The 19,128-nt window shown below is 46.2% G+C and overlaps 1 long non-coding RNA gene across 5 annotated transcripts in view; it reads right to left on the bottom strand.

Annotated features, from left to right (window-relative positions):
* Positions 1-4,064: 4,064 nt before the first annotated feature.
* LOC149869631 (uncharacterized) overlaps positions 4,065-19,128 on the bottom strand; it is a 220,623-nt gene continuing 205,559 nt past the window's right edge. For 4 of the 5 annotated variants that reach the window (XR_016441501.1, XR_016441500.1, XR_016441502.1 and 1 more), the window contains one exon: positions 4,066-12,702. This is a non-coding gene — a long non-coding RNA (uncharacterized LOC149869631). Of the gene's footprint in view, positions 12,703-19,128 lie in introns of all 5 variants that reach the window. The other variant, XR_016441504.1, reaches the window with a different exon arrangement.

The raw sequence follows: 19,128 nt of genomic DNA, 5'->3' as shown, positions 1-19,128 counted from the left end.
AAATATTCCACAGCACTTTGAATGACCTGGGAGTCCAAAAGGTTCATATGAAGGCCCTTCTGAAAACATTACTCTAAGCCACATACCCAAAGTTACTGAATGATGCACGGAAAAGTCAGGCGCCCTGTCCTCACTCCCGCTTCCTGTCCACATGGCAAGATTTTTTCGTAGCACCTGACCAAGCAGGCTGTTGCCTATGAAAGCTAAAGGAGCCTATTTCTCTGAAGGAGTTAGTCTCTAAGGTGCCACTCTGCCCTGCTTTCTGCCTGATGTCATTCTAACATAGCTAATTACCTCTGCCGTTTTAGAACAAGGCAATGGCCAATCAGACCAGATACCTGCAGTGATGGTCTTATGTAATTGCACATGGCAGGAGGTGCGATTGTGGGACTGTGCACCGGATCCCATCGCACCTTATTACCGGTGTGAGGGGAGCCCACTCCTGAGCTCCCCCTGCACTGGCAAGGAGCAGGCTCCCATGGCTGAGAGCCTCATGCAACCCAGTTGAGGGACTCCTAGCTGTGCAGGCACCCCATGCACCCCTGGGGTGCAGGTATCGCTGCAGCAATCTCCCTGCCCCGGGGCTGCATCAAACACTTGGGGTGGGAGGATCACCCCTCTGGCAATCTGCCTTGCCTGGGGTATGTGAAACCCTTGGGGGCAGAGGATGGCCTTAGGGTGATCCCCCCGCCCTTGGGATATGGGAAGCCCATGGGGTGCGGAGATCACTGGGAAGCATGCTGCAGGGCCTAGCTGAGGGGTGCTATCCAGGCCCAGAGTCCACAGCTGCTGGGGTTGAGGGTCCCAAGCAATTGTGGGACTCAAGGTCATGGCTGGGAGCCATCAGCTACAAGGGAGACCCTGCTACACATGCAACTTAAAGCCAGACAGCAGCAACCAGCTATAAAGTACATACACATTTTTGAGGTCCAGCTTTATAGCTGATTCCAGTTTTTATGTGATAGCTACTTTGCACGTGTAGCTGGTCTCAAGTAATGGGTAGAGGGGGTGGAAGAGGCTCCCTGTGTATGATCACCACTCGCTGGGAGCTTGCTTTCACAGCAACAGCAATTTCTCACCAAGCACCAGCAGAAAAACAGCAGCGTTGTTACTGTGTCAAAGAAAGCTGATGAATAGATAAGGCTGCCTCTGCTCTCTTTAGTAAAACACCCCGACTTAGGAAAGAAAAAATAATTATGCCAAAGGTCAGCCTGTTCCAGGGCAGCTTGTTCCTGCTTTGAAGAGAAGTAACTAGTTGTACGTTAAAAAAAAAAAAAAAAAATCAATTAAAAAAACCCCGAACCCCCCCCCCCCACACATAGCTGTTACACCTGACAGACTCGCACAGATAAGAGCCAGCAGCGGAGAGGCACAAAGGGGGTTTGCGACCTCGCATGACCTCCCTTGAACCTCAGCCAAATTTTCTGCCAATCTCCTCCTACTGTTCCTTGCTCTGCTGCCTCGTGGCTGAAGCAATCTGCATGCATTTTAGCTCTCGCCTTGAACACCACGCAGCATTTCATGGCCCAGCGTGCGGAAGCAGGTCTCTGGGAGCGTTGGCCATCTCCACAGAGGCATGGTTCTCTTCTCCCGTACCCGGCCACCCTTCATGTCCGTGGGATTTCTGCTAGGGTAGGAAAGGGAGAATTGTTTTAAGTAGTGAGGTGGTGGCCTGGAAGTTGAGATATTTGGCCATAAACTTCCTGCATGATCTTGGTCAAGTCCTCCGAGGTCAGACCGGGGGCGACTTGGGCACGGGGACGCTGAACAGCACCCAGCACACTCAGCTTTCGAGTGCCTGGCTTCTGGAGTGCAATTCATCGCCCCAGCTCAACGCCCCAGTGTCCTACGCAACGCAAAAGGAGAATCAATCACCTAGGAGCGGGCCACACAGCAGCCTGCACACTGGACAGGGAAGCACCAAAACTAGCCAACAGAAATACAGAGGACAGGGGGCCAGGGTCCTAAATCCTGCCTTTCTCCTTGAACGAGGGAAGACAGGTGAGATAGATCCATAGCCCCAAACCACTTACTGGACCTGGGCATCTAATTGGTCTCTTTGGGTACACACATGCAACTCATTTTCCTTCTTAAACATAGCGGGAGGAAGAGGAGAGGTGAGGCTACTACCAACACCACCTGCTGTAGAGGAGCACTGCAGGTAGAGCACCCACTCAGGATGTGGGAGTCCCGGGATAAATGCCCTCGCAAACCCACGTTGCCCACAAGAGTATCCAAACCAAATGAGTTTAGGCAGGACGGGGGGTGGGGGGGAAGCCTGAGCAAAAGGGAGCAAGCCATTCACATGGCTGCCATGTTTTGTGCTCAACGCAATGCTGCCTAACCCATACTGACATGCTTAATGCACACCTCTTCAGGCAGGGCCTCCAAGGGGACTTGGATGCAGCGATACCTAGTCTGTGCATCCCCAGCACGAGACAGGCGCCCGCAGGGCTAGTTGGGAGTCTTGTGGGAATCGTACGCTTGGACTTCAGGGCTGAGGCCCACTTCGAGGGTGGAAGTCCTTGAGTAGATCTGGTCCTTCCATTTCTTTAGGCCAAGTTCAGATCTTGATCTAACGCTGAGACTCTGCCTACTTCACAGGTGCTACACACTGGAGACTCGGAGGTGTTCAGACATTCATACCAGCGAGAGAGAACTGGCCCACAAATACTGAGGAAAAAGAGGGCAGGACCCTTTTTCCAGGAGGAAAGAAACAACCCAATCTTTTAACCGTTCTAGTCTCCGGCTAACGACATCCCCAGGGAAGATTTCTGAGGCTGAAACAAGGAGTGAATCATTCCAGCCTCCTGACAAAGAGAAAAGGGAGGTGTGCTGTACAATGAACTGCGAGCGGTGCTTGCCAGCTCTAAGACTGAAACGAGGTGTGCCAAAGCCACCACAATGCTCCCTGCTGATGGGGACGAGGAAAAGTTGCCAAAGCAACTACAATGGAGCAAGTCCAGCTGCAGCAGAGAAAGTGCCAGGGCTTAAATAGGATATTACGTACACATTTGCACACACTAAATGCAGGGCGGTGGGTGGGGAGGAGGGGAACTGCTACTGATTTTAGATTTTAAGATCCTTAGGGCAGGAATGGTTTGTCTTGTAATGTCATGTTCCAAGGCTATCGAGGGTGCTAATTAAATCTCCGTACAATATACTCTCAAACATGACCTGAAAAGGCTGGTTTTAAGGTTGCAGAATCAAGGGCTCAGTTCCAGAACCAAGGATGCCTTTTGAAGGGGAAAACTTCACCTGAAATGTTTTAAGTTATAAGTAGCTGAAACCAAGATCTTAAATTGGGAACTGCCAGGCAATCAGCAATACGGTCTAGCTGGGCATGGGCAAACAAGTCAGAGCGAGCTAAGGGGACTTACTGCACCTCACCTGCGCCATAGTAAATTATATGTGCCCACTCTTATCCTAAAGTAAGTGAAAGCTAAACTGCAGTAAGTTATCCTCCTTCGTTCAGGACTTAGTTACCATGAGATAGTTACCAGTTGATGCAGGCTAAGCATGGGCACACCTTCAGTGACCGCAGAGAAGCTGATGTAGGCTAATTCCCCATCCTCTTTTAACTCGCTAACTTGTACAGTACATTTGTCCATATACTTATGCCTGCTGAGAAGCTGGACTTCAATTAGAAAAAAAATCCATCAACTTCAACAGAAGTATATTGAGTCTAAGTAAATACAGTGCTGTTCTCTTGCAGGCTGTTTTTGTGATTTTTAAAAACTTTTACGTATATGAAGCAGAGGATATGTCTCTTCAAAAAACATTCGGAGAGAGAGGCAGAGAAAGAGAGATCGGAGCTGCTATGTAGAAGTGTAGAAGACAATGGCACAGCAGACCCCTAAGTGCGTTGGGATTCTTCAAATGGCACCAACATTATCTGCAGAGAACAGCAGAAATCAGAGACCAGACACAGCCCTCCAGCATCCCTAAATCTACATCCCCTCCCAGCACAGACCTGCTTTTTGTGGCACATTTACTGGTATTCTAGCCCAGTTTTCAAAAGTTTAAGTAATGGCACTTACGCCATGTCAGCAAGGTTTCCATTTCATGTAAGTGAGGTTACAGTATCGTTTTAGGGCTGGCTAAAAATTAGAAGTTCAACATTTTCCATGGAATCTTCTGATTTGTGTACCTAATGACTTGCAGTGAAAAACTTTTATCTGAAGTCAATTCGATTCAATTCAAAACAAAAAAATTCTTTGTTCTAATCCAAACAAGTTTTGACATTTTTTTCTGCTTTTTTCCCCTCCACTTTGCATTGATTCATCAGAAAGATTCAAGTAATGTGAGAAATTACGCAGAGACAGGATTTTTTTTTTAATCATTTGGGCAAAATGCATTTAGTCCTGTCAAAAGGATGATGAAATTAAGGGTAAATTATATCCCTCCCCCCACATCCCAAAGAAACAATATTCTCCTAAAGATGCTGTAGTAACTCATAATACACATTTTATGGAAGGCCCGAGAAACATGCACATTTGTTCAAGTTTATAATCACATTGTTTTCCTTTAAGTGAAAAGTGTCATCCATCAGCTAGTGACAAATAATGCAAAGTGAATTGTACCTTGACTATTCCTACAAATTAAAAGAGAAAAGCATAAAATCATGGTCTCTGGGTGATGTGGAAAAACAAATCACCACAGCTGGTTCGTAATTTTGTTATACCATTTTGTAATTTTGTGGCAATGCATCAGGGCAATCTGCCCCACAAAGAGAATTACAATATGGCCTGTGCATGCCAGTAAATGCCAGGCATGGCAAGTACTCATGCTACATGTTTGGCTCAGTGCTATTGCCAAATGCAGCTCTTACAGATTTAGATCACTGGGGGACTGTTTGAATGCATATTCTGGGGGGAAGTTTGACACTTTGGTTTAAAAAAAAATCAGGATACAGTGGGAACTACCACTGCAGATTTTGGCTTGTATACATCTACCTGCTCACAAAAGGAAGGAGGTATCTGTTATCTGGATACAGTGTTTATGGCACATATAGTCCCTCTGATCGTCTTATGCCCTGCGGAGACAAATCCTCAGCTGTTGTAAATTGGTGTAGCTCCTTATGGTCAACAGAGCCAATTTCTATCAGCTGAGAACCTGGCCCTCAGTTTCTTTTACCTAGACTCAAAGATGTATTAACAGGAGTGCCACTTGAAAAATCACGGGAAGTGATTCTTCTCTGTTCAACCTGTGCCCAGTTCTGGACCCGCCCTTCAAGAGTTCAGTTCAGAGCAACAATTATTAGGGGCCCGAGAAGCAAGAGTTATGAGGAGCGGCTGAAAATACTAGGGTTATTTAGTCTGGAGAAGACAAGACTGCAGGAGAAGTTGATAACAGTCTTAAGTACCTGAAGGGTAACTACAGAGAGAACAGATTTCATAGACATCAGGGCTGGAAGGGACCTCAGAAGATCATTGAGTCCAGCCCCCCGCCCAAAGGGCAGGAAGTCAGCTGGGGTCACAGGATCCCAGCAAGATAAGCATCCAATTTATTCTTGAAGGTGTTCAATGTAGGTGTTTGAACCACCTCCGCTGGCAGACTGTTCCAGACCTTGGGGGCTCGGACAGTAAAGAAATTCTTCCTTATGTCCAGCCTGAAACGGTCTTGCAGGAGTTTGTGACCGTTCGACCTCGTCATCCCTTGGGGCGCTCTGGTGAACAGACGTTCCCCCAGATCCTGGTGGTCACCCTTGATAAACTGAGATAGGCTTTTCTTTGTGGTAGTACAGAATAGGACTAGGAGCAAAGGACTCCAGATGCAACAGAGGATATTTAGGTTGGAGATTAGGAGGAACTTTCTGACCATGAGGGTGGTCAAAGTCATTGGAACAGGCTACCTAGGAAACTGGAATCTCCATCTTTGGTATTTTCAAGAGCAAGTTGGATAGACACTTGGAAGGGATGATTTAGTTAGGGATGATCCTGCACTGAGCAGGGGGTTGGATTAGATGACTTTGTGAAGTCCCTTCTGGCCCTACTTTCCTATGATCCTAATCTCCCCACCACTCCTCCCAATTCTATGGGATGCTTAGGATAAAGGAGACATAGATACGGTCATGAACTAGTATGAAATTTCTTTCTGGGTTTCACTGCTACTAGTCTTGAGTCATTTAAGCTATGTCTACACTAGGTCATTCAGCAAGATATTGCCAAAGTTGCTAGCACCTGTTCAATGCCCTTTAATAGCAGAGAATATAGCTGCTGCTCTTTTGTGCATTGCAGGGACCCATTATGGGCTCAAGCTCCCACATTTCTCATGCCAGTAAAACCAAACTAATGTTAAGAAAGGTTTACAAAGTCTTCCTCATGGAGACAAAGTTGAGGTGTGTTGGGGGCAGGGGAAGGTTGCGTGTGAAGGAAAGGAATAACATACAGTGGGGTGTTAAGGATAAAAACTCATTATCCAACCAAATGCATTGATCAAAAAGGACTTTGAAAGGCATTTTCTGTTGGTGCTCCACTTTCCCCTTCTTCATCTGGATCAATGGAAGAAAACTATTTTTAAGGTTTTCAAGTGCAGGACAGAATCTCACTTTTTTTCTGAATGTCACTTTGCTGCAGAGAAATAATGTGGCAGCATGCAAAAGTACCATTTGGAACCAGTTTAAACCTACAGACCTTCCATGACATCAAGACACTTTGCAAAAAAACTGCCTAGGTCTATAAAGAAGGCATAAAAATTGCCAGAGTCTCTGCCAATCTGATTTGTGAAAAATTCATTTCCAGCAATCACCATGTGAGCAAGATGCACTAGAAGTGGTCAGACATCCAAGAGAAAGGATCCTTTACATAATTTAGCAGCTCCAGTCCACCTTTCCCTCCTCAGTTGTGGCCAATCTCAGATACTTCAGAAGAAGGTGAAGTCCCCTTTCCCGGCTTCTGCAGTATGATGTTTGATAATAGTCATTGTCCTAATGCAGAAGAGCATGTATTAGGGATACACTGAAAGCAGTGTACACAACCCTGCTGTCCCAGAAACTAGATTACCCACATTTTAAAGAAAGCTACTTAATGTCTCATGTCAAAGACTCCAAGCTATAGTAAGGCCATCACCTTCCCTGCTAAGCTGTTCCAATATTTCATTCTTTCGCTTCCAGGAAACTGCATCTTCTTTCAAGGTCAAATTAAACATATAACATCAGCTTCCAGCTGTTAGATCTCATGCCCTTTCTGCAAGACTGAACAACCTTCCACTACCTCCCAACCACCTATGCCCAGAGATCAATTCACCTCTCAGCCTACTTTGTGATAAACTCAACAGTTGAGCTGTTTAACCTTGCTCTCCAGGCCATGGATTAATTTTCCAGCTGTCCTCTCAACTCCTTGTAGTGTTTCCACAGTCTTGGAGAAGGTATCAGAGTTCGACAGAGTACTCTTGTAGTGGCCTTACCTATGGTGCATTCAGAAGTACGGCTATGTCCTTACTTTTGCTTGTTTTTCCCCCATGTAACACACCCCAGAATTGCAATGATCTTTTCCCCCTGGAATTGCACCGTAAAATGGCTATCTACAGTCTTCTTCCACGTCACTGATTTCCGAAACAGTCTCTTCCAGCCTACATACATAATCTACATCCTTGGTTCCCAGATGAATTATTTTGCACTTGGCTGGATTAAAACACATGTGGTTGCAACTGTGACCATTCAACCATATGATTCCATTCATTCTGTAATAGTAACTTGTCCTCACAATACACTGTGCCGGAGTGGTTTAGCTTACATCCTCACTACAAAGGATCCTATCATCCAGACAGGCCAATGGGCTTGGGTTTAAAGAACCACCAAACACTGGTTTCAGCTCTTTATAGATGGAGAGGAAATTATTAGGAATGACTCCTCAGATAGATCTGCAGTAAAGTTATGCCCCAAGTGAGTTACACTGCTTAAAGTTATTGGCTGAACTAGTAGAACAAAGGATTGGGGAAGGGGTCAGACTGGAGCCATTAGCTGCATAAGCAGGGAAAAATGAGCTGTAACTAGTTAGTACTCATTTCTGTGCACTTGTGACTTTCACAATCACTTCAGGCTGCACATCTGAGAGAAAGGAGCCACTGTTACATGATTTTCTCTCATTCTCTGAAATTAGTCCACTATTAAATAGATACTCAAGAATTTTCCATTGCTACAGAAAAACTAGAGTTTGTTTTGTTCAGGAAGTTGGTTTTTTTTTTTTAAATGTATACAGGCAAGTAGCTTTCTCACTGTCCTTTCTAGTTTCCCGTGGCTATGGGTTTGGCAGTCTCTGGATGAAGCTTATGGGCAGTAACAAGGGCAGATATAGATGTGCTTCACTGTGATATCACATGGTATTCAATTCCCTATGGCAGCTTGGCAGGCAGTCATCAGTTAACCTGTGGTGATGAGTTGGCCCTTAGATTTCTTTAGAATCAGGACTGGCATGAGGCAGCTCAATTCCTGTGGTTGTGGGAGACCCCTAAAAAAATAAAAGTCAAGGTGGAGTTGCTTTTGCCACCCATATTGACATTTGCACACCAGGTCCGATTTTCACTCAGTGGCATCATGAAAGGACAACAGAAGAATGGATCGGTTCTGCTGGTCTCACTCTCCCAAGACAAATCTTTCTCGAAGCTCTGAAAGCAGACCAGGCTCAGAAGATGAATCACCATTTTGTACATTTTTTAAGCCAAAAGGAACCACTGAAATCATCTCGTCTGACCTCCTGCATAATAAACAGATGGCAGAATTTCCCCAGCAATTTCTGCATCAAGCTTAAAAATTTGTGGAGCCAAGAGGAAGTGTCAGAACACTCTCTAGCCTGGATGTGACAACTCCAAAAGGTTTAATAAGATGCTAGTCACCCCTGTTCAGCAGGGGCTTGTTATTCCATAGGTTTTCAGTATCTCTTTATGGCTGCATGCAGCCTGCCCTTTTGTTTCCTCAGTCCACACAAGCACTCTCTCTAATTTAGGCCTTTCAGAAAACAAACAAAAGTAGAGAAAATGGAGATCTCAAGCAACAAACATTAGACAAGGACATGTCAACAAAAAGGATAACGAAATACCTCCAAGTAACCTTTTGTTATAGCCATATAATTGAAATCTGACATTAAAATGCAATTCAAGGTCCACTTGTTTTGTCACATGCGATAAAACTAGGGAAAAATTATCTTGGTTAGAAACAACAATTCTCCAAACGGCAAACATTATTCTATACAGACAGAGATTCTGGGCTGCAAACAAAATCTTTTCTAGCACTTGAAAAGCATGACAGTTCTCCGCTGATAAACACTTCCAGCACAGGAACCTTGCAAGGCCAAACCAACATGTTCTTCAAAACCATTCATCAGAAGCTGTGTTCATTTGAAAACTTTTCTCTGCTGCTTATATCACACGTGAGTTCAGCTTTTCATGAGATGTCGTGACAAGTCTAACAAAACCAGTGTGCTACTTGTTGTGGGTTAGGTATACACTGAGCCTCCAACTAATGCTATTCCTTCTTGAACTCTCAAGTCAACTGAGGTCTTGTCCAAATCTATAGGTTCTTGTGTCACAGTGGTGTCAGGTAGGTTTAGGAAAGGCTCCTTCTTCTGGCCAAGCTGTGTCTATATCAAGGGTGCCCACCATTGTAGCTACAAGAGCAGCAGCAACCCCATAAATGTAGGCTATGGGCTCAGTGACAGGCCTGGGAAAAAAAGATGTCCTTGTCCACAGGCTATAACGGTCTGGCAATGGCGCTACATGCAAGTTCTTCCACTTCTACACTGCTCCACCAGAAGGCATCACCCTCTAAGACGGGAAGGGAGTTTGGCTTTTGTGTTAGCAGTCTTTTTCCTTGCATTTTGTTCCTGCAGCACATGAGAATCTATAGGTAACTGCATTCATGGGTAGCGAACCCCAGCCAGAGAGTTCATTTCAAGAGTTTCTTTCAGTGCTGCTGTCAGACTGACATTCTCTTGCTCTTTGTTCACTGTATTACACTCACTGCTAAGCTTTAGCTAGATTTCATCCTAAAGAAGAAATCTCCAAGAAAATCCCTAGTGTGAGGCTCAAAGAAATTCCAAGAAGCACGGATACAGCCCTTACCAAAGAAAAGGTGGTCTGGTTGTTATGTCTCTCAGCGCCACTCTTGGGGAACTCAGTCTTAGGGTTTTGTTCTACTACAGAGAGCTTGCGTCTCATCTGCAGGCCAGTCAAAGGTGTACAGGGTAGCTGGTGTAGATGTACTTGAGCTCTCCTAAAACTAGGTAGTTCAGTTATCACTAGCATTGTAGTAGTGGCAGCGTCCAAACCATCCTGAGAACCCACTTTAATATACTGTATACTCATCCTCACAGGATTTTCTTCAACTTAACTACAGTTTTTTTAAACCAGGGAAAAATGTGTCAACACAAATCCTTGGATTCTACAGGCTCTTCAGCAAGGACCCTGCACTGGGCATGGGGTGCAGGTACTATCCCTGTCAAATCCCTGGCATCTCGCTTCTCTTGATCTGTAGCCCCAGAACTGTAGCACCTGTGGTATATTCCTACTGCAACCTCCAGTGTGCAACATGCTTTCTGAGGCTCTGACTTTTAAAGAATCAGGCCACTCAAATTAATGCCTTACCTCGTGCAAATAAATACAACCGTTAACATAATGCAGTTGACTGCGAGCAAGCACTGTGCATGAGCATGAAGCCCCATACTTTCTATTCTTGACACTGAAATCAACTGGTAGCCCTCCCTGACTTTTTAACTGGAAAAGCAGTTGGTTTGCTTTCTGCATTTCTTTCAGCCCAGACCATCACCTGCCTGCTTTCACTTCCCATGTCTCATAGACCAGCACGATGTTGTCATCACGTGATTGGGCACCATCCCAGGTGTCATCTGGATAAAAACGCTGGGCCCCTCCTCTCAGCTCCACTGAAAAACCTTTTAACTAGCAAGAACCAGTTTGAGGAAGAAAGTGGAAACTGGCCAATGCATTGTGCAAACAGAAACTGGTCATCCTTGATAGGAACAGTCATGGTTTGTCTGGAATATGCAAAACCACAAAGGAACCATTTTGGTTCCTATTAGTCTTCATGGAAGTCTCTTTCCTGTTTTTAAACAAAACTAACATTGGTCTTGGCCACTTGACAACATCCCTTTAAGACTGTCTTTCACTGAAAAATGCAACTTTATCAGTTGAACCCCAGATGTGTTTGTGAATTTGACTGTTGCATCCTTTTCCTTTGAACTCCCCAACCGTTACATACACAGCCCCCCAACTGGTCAAGCCAGTTTCCTCCTCGATGGGCTTTGTTCCCAGGTTCTGGGAAGATAAAAGCCATAACAGGCCTGCTGTCCCACCTACCCACTTAGACTGATAATTGCAGTAGAAAAATGATTATCAAGCTTAGCCAGAGCAACCACAGTGCTATTCAACAGGGGCCACATGACGGTGTATCTTTAGATGCACATTAGAACATTTTCTGTGCCTTGGTGATCTGGTATTGCCCCTATCCTGTCCACTCCTTCCTTTTGGCCTTGTCTGTGTTAGTCTTTTTGTCTTAATGTTTTTTACTATTCCTACTACCAATGGTAGTAAGAAAGGGAGCCTAGTGAAAGAAGGGCTCTGGGTGGCCAGTGGAATTTTAGACACCCTGTGGTCCAAGCCTACTCTATGCAGGGTTAGATGACAAATAAGCCAGGGGGTGGTCTACGTTGGCAGTCGCTTCCAGAAGGAAAAGTCACAGTGGATACAGCTTTTGCTTCATCCCCTTCATGATGGCAGTTTCACAAAAGGAGCAGAAAACAGACCCTATGATCATTAGACCAAGCCTCCACATGAACTTGCATTGGTTTAGCTGAATGAAGTCTCCATGTTAGTTAAATCAGTGGAACTCAGTGCTGAAGCCCTTCTATCCAAGGGGAAAGATGGCAGTGGCACCTCCTCCGGTACTCCAATAAGCACCAAATCTTGCTCCCCCTGAGGTCACTGACATCAAGGGAAACCGGTTTGGTTTTCAAAGTAAACAACCGCAGATGGAAAGGTTTTGCTTTTGCTTGACCTCCCTTACAGTCCTCTCGAGCAGGCTTCCTTTTCTTCCTGCTTCTCTACCTTTGCAAGCCTTCTGAAGTCTTTTGTCTGGGAAGCTAGACAAATCACCACTAGGAAGAAATCGCACTACGTACGGCAGGCTCAAGCTATCATTGGAGAGCATACCAAATCCAGGGCAGATGGGGTCACGGAAGGTTACTGACTGGAGTGTGCACCATTTTTTACTTTTTATGATAGGAGTCCCTGACTGTGGAGCTAGATCATAAGTCATAAGTACCACGAATTTGAGAAACGCCGAAGGAACAATCAGCAGCACTCACTATTGTAAAAATGAGACTGAATTCAACTTCCATGCACAGCAGAGACAGAAAAAGGTTTATCTGAAAGATGCTCAAGTTACTGGTAGACAAAAATGGCCTCAGTGGTCTTGGTCTGCGCAGTGCTGCTTCTATTGCAGCTCCCTTACTTTGCACACAAAGCTTAAAATAGGAGGTAACAGGTGTCAAGGGGAAAAAAAAAGAAGTTGTGAAGGGTTTTTAGCAGTCAGTGGTGGAATGGGTTTCAGTGCCGTGCAATGTGCTGAAATGCAGCACTCTTCATTGAGCCAATATGCTGCAATATATTAACATTCTTCATTATTTCCATTGCCTTGCATCATACTTCAGTATCTGATGCAGATCGCATGGATTCCCATGGTTTGGAAGCCTGAAATTGAAAGGAAAAACAAGCAGGTGATTATATTTGCATTTGAGATTCACAATTAATAAACCAAACCCCAAATCAGTTGGCAGGAGGTAGAATAGTAAAAAAGGAAAACTGCCAACTTGGAATGCAAATTGTGGCCCAACAACTATCATAAGCAGCAGATAAGATCCTTAATATTAAATGAAGTTAGTCGAAACAAATTTTTCACTGGTTTCCAAGGTATTGACATCACACATTTGACAGCAAGTTGAGTAGAATCAGATCCTCATTTGCTGAAAAGAACCTTATCAATATTAATAGACCAAAAGGAAAAAAAAAACATTTTTCAAGGACCTTCCTTTAAAAAACCCCCCCTGTAATATCAAAGGTGCTCTGTCAAGAACTGGAATGTCTTGGACATTATGCAGTTTTTAAACTGACTAATTTTACCACAGCTCTTGTATCTGAAAACTACATTTTTTCTAATACGTAGTAATTGGTTTAATATGATACACATGGTTACACAGAAACTAACTTCCTCTCCAGTGCCAGGCCTGATAGGAATGCTTGTGTTAATGCTTTGGACTTTCCATTGCATAGCATAATCTTTGCACCGTATTATAAAATCTTTGCACTTCCCAAACATGAACTATTACGACCCCACTGCAAAGTGCAGTAGAAAGTCGTTTCCCTGTGTAACTTCTGGTGTTTGGCACAACTTAAGTTCCTCACATTACTTTTTCAACATTCAATCTTTTTCCCTTTGCAAGATTTTCCACTGATCCCCTTAGGACAGGGGTGGGCAAAATGTGGCACGGGGGCAGATGCGGCCCGCCAGGCCATTCTATCCGGCTTGCGGGGCCCCTAAAAAATTTAGAAAATTAATATTTATCTGCCCTGGCTGCCTATCATGTGGCCCTCGGCTTGCTGAAACTCAGTAAGTGGCCCTCCGCCTGAAATAATTGCCCACCCCTGCCTCAGGATGAGAGCAGGCCTTTTATCAAACAAGGCTTAAGCCATGTTCTACTGAAAGAGACCTCTCCTCTCATGGGAAATATCCAGTTTTTTCTGGAGGTAAGGTGTCATTCCCATGCAAAAAGAAGACACAGGCAAAGGCCAACACCACAGTTGAATTGTCTAGGCTAGCTTCCTATCTCCAAGCTTCAGCTGATGCTAGGGGCTTCAGAAAAAAGTAGGAGAACTGCATGGAGAGCATATGGAAATGGAGCATATGGAATGGCCAGTTGGATGGAGAAAAAGACCTGCGTATGACACCCATGACCAGGGCCCAATTGTAAGCAGCCATGCCACTGACAGCAAAAGAAATATTAAAACTCTGTTTCTTGTTCCCCTTCCCTTTCCCTCTGTCTGCTCTCACACTGCAAGCTCCTCAGGGTAAGTAAGGTAAGAGACTGCTGGAAAGGTCATCACTACTACTACTGGGGGCAGTGCTGGGGCGTGGAAATCAATCCCTCAGATAAGTCCATCTGCAGTGCAGATGGGATCCCTTGTTCCTCATTTTTTCCCCTTCCCCTCTCCACAAGTGCCATTAAAAGCTGAGGGTAATAGGTTTTGGAATTGCCTAAGTGATAAAAGAACCTAAGCTCTGAACCTTCCTCCCAAGGGACTGAAGCATTTCCAAAAATGCGAGCCCAATGCTCTACGCTGCCAAAAAAAGAACAGATGGAGAGAGTAAGAGCAAAGCAGAATCCCCGCTGCAGTGCAGGCAGCAGGTCCTCTCCCATTTCCCGAGCCCTGCTTCTACAAAAGATGCTTGAGCAACATATTTCATCCCAGTCAAAATAATGTGATTATGCGGCCAAGAGAGACAGGAAATGACCAACAGTCACAACTAAGAGGATGGAAACTGACATGATATTTTTAAGCCTTGCAAAGTTGTTCCCCTTAAAAGTGTCCGTGTCAACAACGAACCGATTGCCACATGAGCTCAAGTGGGGGGGGCAGAGCAGAGAATGGGAAAGGGGGGTTGGTGATTTGCCCCCAGCCATGCAGCAGGGTAGTAGCAAAGCTGGGATTTGAAGGTATGTATCGGGACTAACCTCTTTGCTTCAGTGCGCTGAAGGAGACAGCTTTGTAGCACTGAGCATGAACCGTGTTTCTCCTTTCAGGCCATACCGTGACAGTGCCAAGGCTCTTCGTTGAGAGCCAGCTCACGTGTTTTTAGAAAGCGTTAAACTAGATGCACGCTAGAAGAATTTGGCTCGCTCCTACCCTGGGGGTCTTCACAAGGAGGCTAGATAATCACCTAGCCGGGGTCGTCTGACCCTGGTGCTCTTTCCTGCCATGGCAGGGGGTCAGACTTGATGATCTGCTCAGGTCCCTTCTGACCCTACCAACTATGAAGCTATGTTTTAAAATACTAGTTTACATGTTGACAGACGTGAGCCCCAGACATGTTCACAGGCCTTGGACAATTCTAAGGGCTAGTGTACATATTGTTTTTCTATGACTAACTCTTTGATTTAACATAGTTAAGGTAGTACCTTAGTGTGAACAAGCGGATGCCTTTATACAGTGTATTCATAGATTTTTAAGACCAGAAGGGATCGTTAGATTATTGTGCATGAACTCCTATACAACACAGGAAGCAGAATCTCACCCAGTGACTCCCAATATGGAGCCCAATAACTTGCATTTGCCTAAATTTGTGCAACTGCGTCCACGTTAAGGGTTTTGCCAACCTAACCATAGAAAGCGGCGGGGGGAGAAACCCTACACACAGCCCTGACCAAAATAGCTTATTCAGTACAAAAGGGCTGTAGATCAGGCCTTCATGTGCATTTGGAAAAAATATATTTGGAAATGTTGTTTTTCCCCTGCCCCTCTTGGTGATACTTTAAAACACTGCCTATAGGAGATGAAGGAAGTTTTTTGTCTGGGAAGCAATCAAGACTGTGTAGAAAAGAGTAGAGTAGAATCGGGGCAAATAATTACCCAAGCAGCAGCAGCTACAATATGTTAACTCACTAGATCAGTCTGAAACAGAGCACAGTCCATGGAAAACGTGAAAAGAAGACTGTTCAGGAAAAATCTGTGGAGGCCTTATGTGAAACAGCCTTTTGGAGTCAAAACAAGGACAGACTTCGCACAGCCCTCGTCATTTTTAGAAAATAATTCACACCAAACTCCCCTCATCTCCTTCCCTTGGTGCACTGGACTGTACACGGCAGGGGCAAAGGCAGTTACTCAAAACCGAACACTGACTGATTTTGTCCCTGTTACGGCACCACCGATGGTGTGCGACATCACACAGCAAGCACGTGGGCTGCAGAAGGACAGAATGGGGTGCGCAGAGGACGGAGCAATCCCAAGGTTCACACTGCTTCGTTTTCATAGTATTCAGTTTTAGGGTGGCTTCTTTTTTTAACCTTGCTTTTAGTCTGGGCATTTCAGAGGCCTAAGGGAATTAGGTGCAAATTTCTCTGGGCACTGTGAATTCCCTTAGCCAAAGAAAAGGGGGGGAAGGAGGCAGGGACTTTCAAACAGTACAGCAAGGAAGGTGTGAGAATATCTTGTTGCACAGTGGATTTACAATGGGAACACAACCTGCCCTGAAGGCTGGCACTGCCTCCTTCATGGACCCCTGGCAAATTACTGTGAGCACTTCTGTTTTTCTGGTGACCCAAACACACCGAGCTGTAAATCAGCACAGACCGAGTAGAATGACGAGACTCGGATGAAGGTCCTGAATTGGGCTTTCTGATTCGGCAGCCGGGCTTCAGAAATGAGGAATAGATTTCATAGATTTCAAAGACATCAGGGCTGGAAGGGACCTCGGGAGATCATCGAGTTCAGCCCCCTGCCCAAAGGGCAGGAAGTCAGCTGCGGTCATAGGATCCCAGCAAGATAAGCATCCAATTTACTCTTGAAGGTGTTCAATGTAGGTGTTTGAACCACCTCCGCTGGCAGACTGTTCCAGACCTTGGGGGCTCGGACAGTAAAGAAATTCTTCCTTATGTCCAGCCTCAAACGGTCTTGCAGGAGTTTGTGACCGTTCGACCTCGTCATCCCTTGGGGCGCTCTGGTGAACAGACGTTCCCCCAGATCCTGGTGTTCACCCCTGATAAACTTATAGGTGGCCATCAGATCACTCCTGACCCTGCACTTTTCCAGGCTAAAGAGTCCCATGGCTTTCAGCCTGTCATCGTAAGATCTGTTTTCCTGACCTCTGACCATGCACGTGGCTCTCCTCTGGACTCTCTCAAGCTTCTCCACATCCTTTTTGAATTGTGGAGCCCAAAACTGGACGCAGCACTCCAGCTGCGGCCTCACCAAGGCCGAGTACAAGGGGAGAATGATGTCCCGGGATTTGCTCGAGAAGTATCTATGGATGCAAGCCAGCGTTTTGGTCGCTTTACTTGCCGCAGCATCGCATTGGAGGCTCATGTTCATCTTGCGGTCAATGATGACCCCCAAGTCTCTTTCTTCTGTAGTGCTAACCAATGTAGCACTGCCGAGCCTATAAGGGTGCTGCAGGTTTTTCCTCCCAAGGTGGAGAACCTTGCATTTATCAGTGTTAAACACCATGAGGTTCTCATCTGCCCATTTATTGAGCCTGTCCAGGTCAGCCTGGATCACCCGCCTATCTTCTGGTGTGGATGCTTTGCCCCAAAGTTTGGTGTCATTGGCGAACTTGGCCAGTCCACTCCTGACTCCAGTGTCCACATCATTAATGAAGATGTTGAACAGTACGGGTCCCAGGACAGAGCCTTGAGGGACCCCACTGGTCACAGGGCACCACGATGAGTGACTGCCATCAATTACAACCCTCTGGGTCTGACCACGGAGCCAATTTCCCAGCCAGCGGATCGTGGTGGAGCCAAGGCCACAACTGGCCAGTTTGGCCAAGAGGTGATCATGGGATACCAGATCAAAAGCTTTTTTGAAGTCAAGATATATGACATCAACCTCTTCTCCCTTGTCCAGGTGATAGGTCACCTGGTCATAGAAGGAAATGAGATTGGTCAAACAAGACCTACCCGCAACAAACCCGTGCTGGCTGTCCCTTAGGATGTTAGCCTGGGCCAGTCCCTCAAGGATGGCCTCCTTAATAAACTTTTCTAGGATCTTCCCCAGGATAGAAGTCAGGCTAATGGGCCTGTAGTTAGCCGGATCCACTCTCCTCCCTTTCTTGAAGATCGGCACCACATTGGCCTTCTTCCAGTCTTCGGGCACTACACCAGAGCGCCAGGAGTTTTCAAAGATCCATGCCAGGGGCTGGGCTATGACGCTCGCCAGCTCCTTGAGTACCCTGGGGTGCAGATTGTCAGGGCCAGCTGACTTGAAGGTATCCAGCTTCTCAAGGTGTTCCTTCACGAGGTCAGCATTTATGGAGGGTAAGGGATCCCCATCACCCGGATCTCCCTGTCCCATAGCAGGCATGGGCATCCCGTGTGACTGATGAAAGACTGACGCAAAGTACCTATTTAATAGGTTGGCTTTTTCCTGGGCGTCAGTTGTCAGTTGCCCCATCTGGTTTCGCAGGGGTCCAACATTGCCCTTGCTTTTCCTCCGGCTCCCCACATATCTGAAAAAGGTCTTTTTGTTGTCCTTGATGCCTGAAGCTAGTTGGAGTTCAGTTGCAGCCTTGGCTTTCCTGGTTTGCTCCCTGCAGGACCGGACCAGCGCGGAGTAATCCTCCTTGCAGGTGAATCCCGTCCTCCATCCTTTGTAGGCTTTCCTTTTTAGCCACAGGAGGTCCGCTAGGTCCCTGGAGAGCCAGGGGGGCTGCTGTGCCTTCTTGCTGCCTTTCCTCCGTGTTGGGATAGATTTAGCTTGTGCACTGAGGATCGCTTCCTTGAGAAGCAACCACTCTTCTTGAACTCCCATCTCCCTGGGGTCACGGTCCCTGAGGGCCTGACCGACAAGCCTCTTGAGCTTGTCAAAGTTGGCTTTTCTGAAGTCAAGGACTTCTGTGTTGCTGACTGACTTGCCAGCTTTACGGTGGATGGTGAAGGTGATCAGCTCGTGGTCGCTGTCACCCAGCTTCCCATCGATCACTAGGTCGCCGATTAGGTTGTCCCCCGTAGCCAGTTCCAGGTCGAGCAGCGCTTTGCCTCTCATTGGCCCACAGACTTCTTGAGTCAGGTAGAGGCCATCCACGCATGAGAGAAAGCTTTGCGACCACTCGGATTTTGCCGAGTGATCTTCCCACGAGATGTCCGGGTAATTGAAGTCACCCATGACAAGGAAGGTCCTGGAGCAAGCGGCTTCAGTCAGTTCCTGGGCGAACTCCTGGTCAAGCTCGGGACTTTGAGTGGGAGGTCTGTAGTAGACTCCCACCGTTGTGTCCCCTGTGCCGTATTCCCCACGAATTTTTACCCAGAGGGTCTCTAGCTGTCCATGCCAGTCGCCAACATCAGCTTGCAGGAACACGTAGCTTTCCTTCACATAGAGAGCTACACCCCCGCCCCTTTTGTCAACACG

The sequence above is a fragment of the Crocodylus siamensis genome, chromosome 3 (genome assembly GCF_052110815.1).
Source record: "Crocodylus siamensis isolate JL-2025a chromosome 3, ASM5211081v1, whole genome shotgun sequence".
Taxonomy (NCBI): Eukaryota; Metazoa; Chordata; order Crocodylia; family Crocodylidae; genus Crocodylus; species Crocodylus siamensis.
Note: the sequence above shows the minus strand (reverse complement) of the source record. Positions and strands in the feature narration are given on the sequence as shown.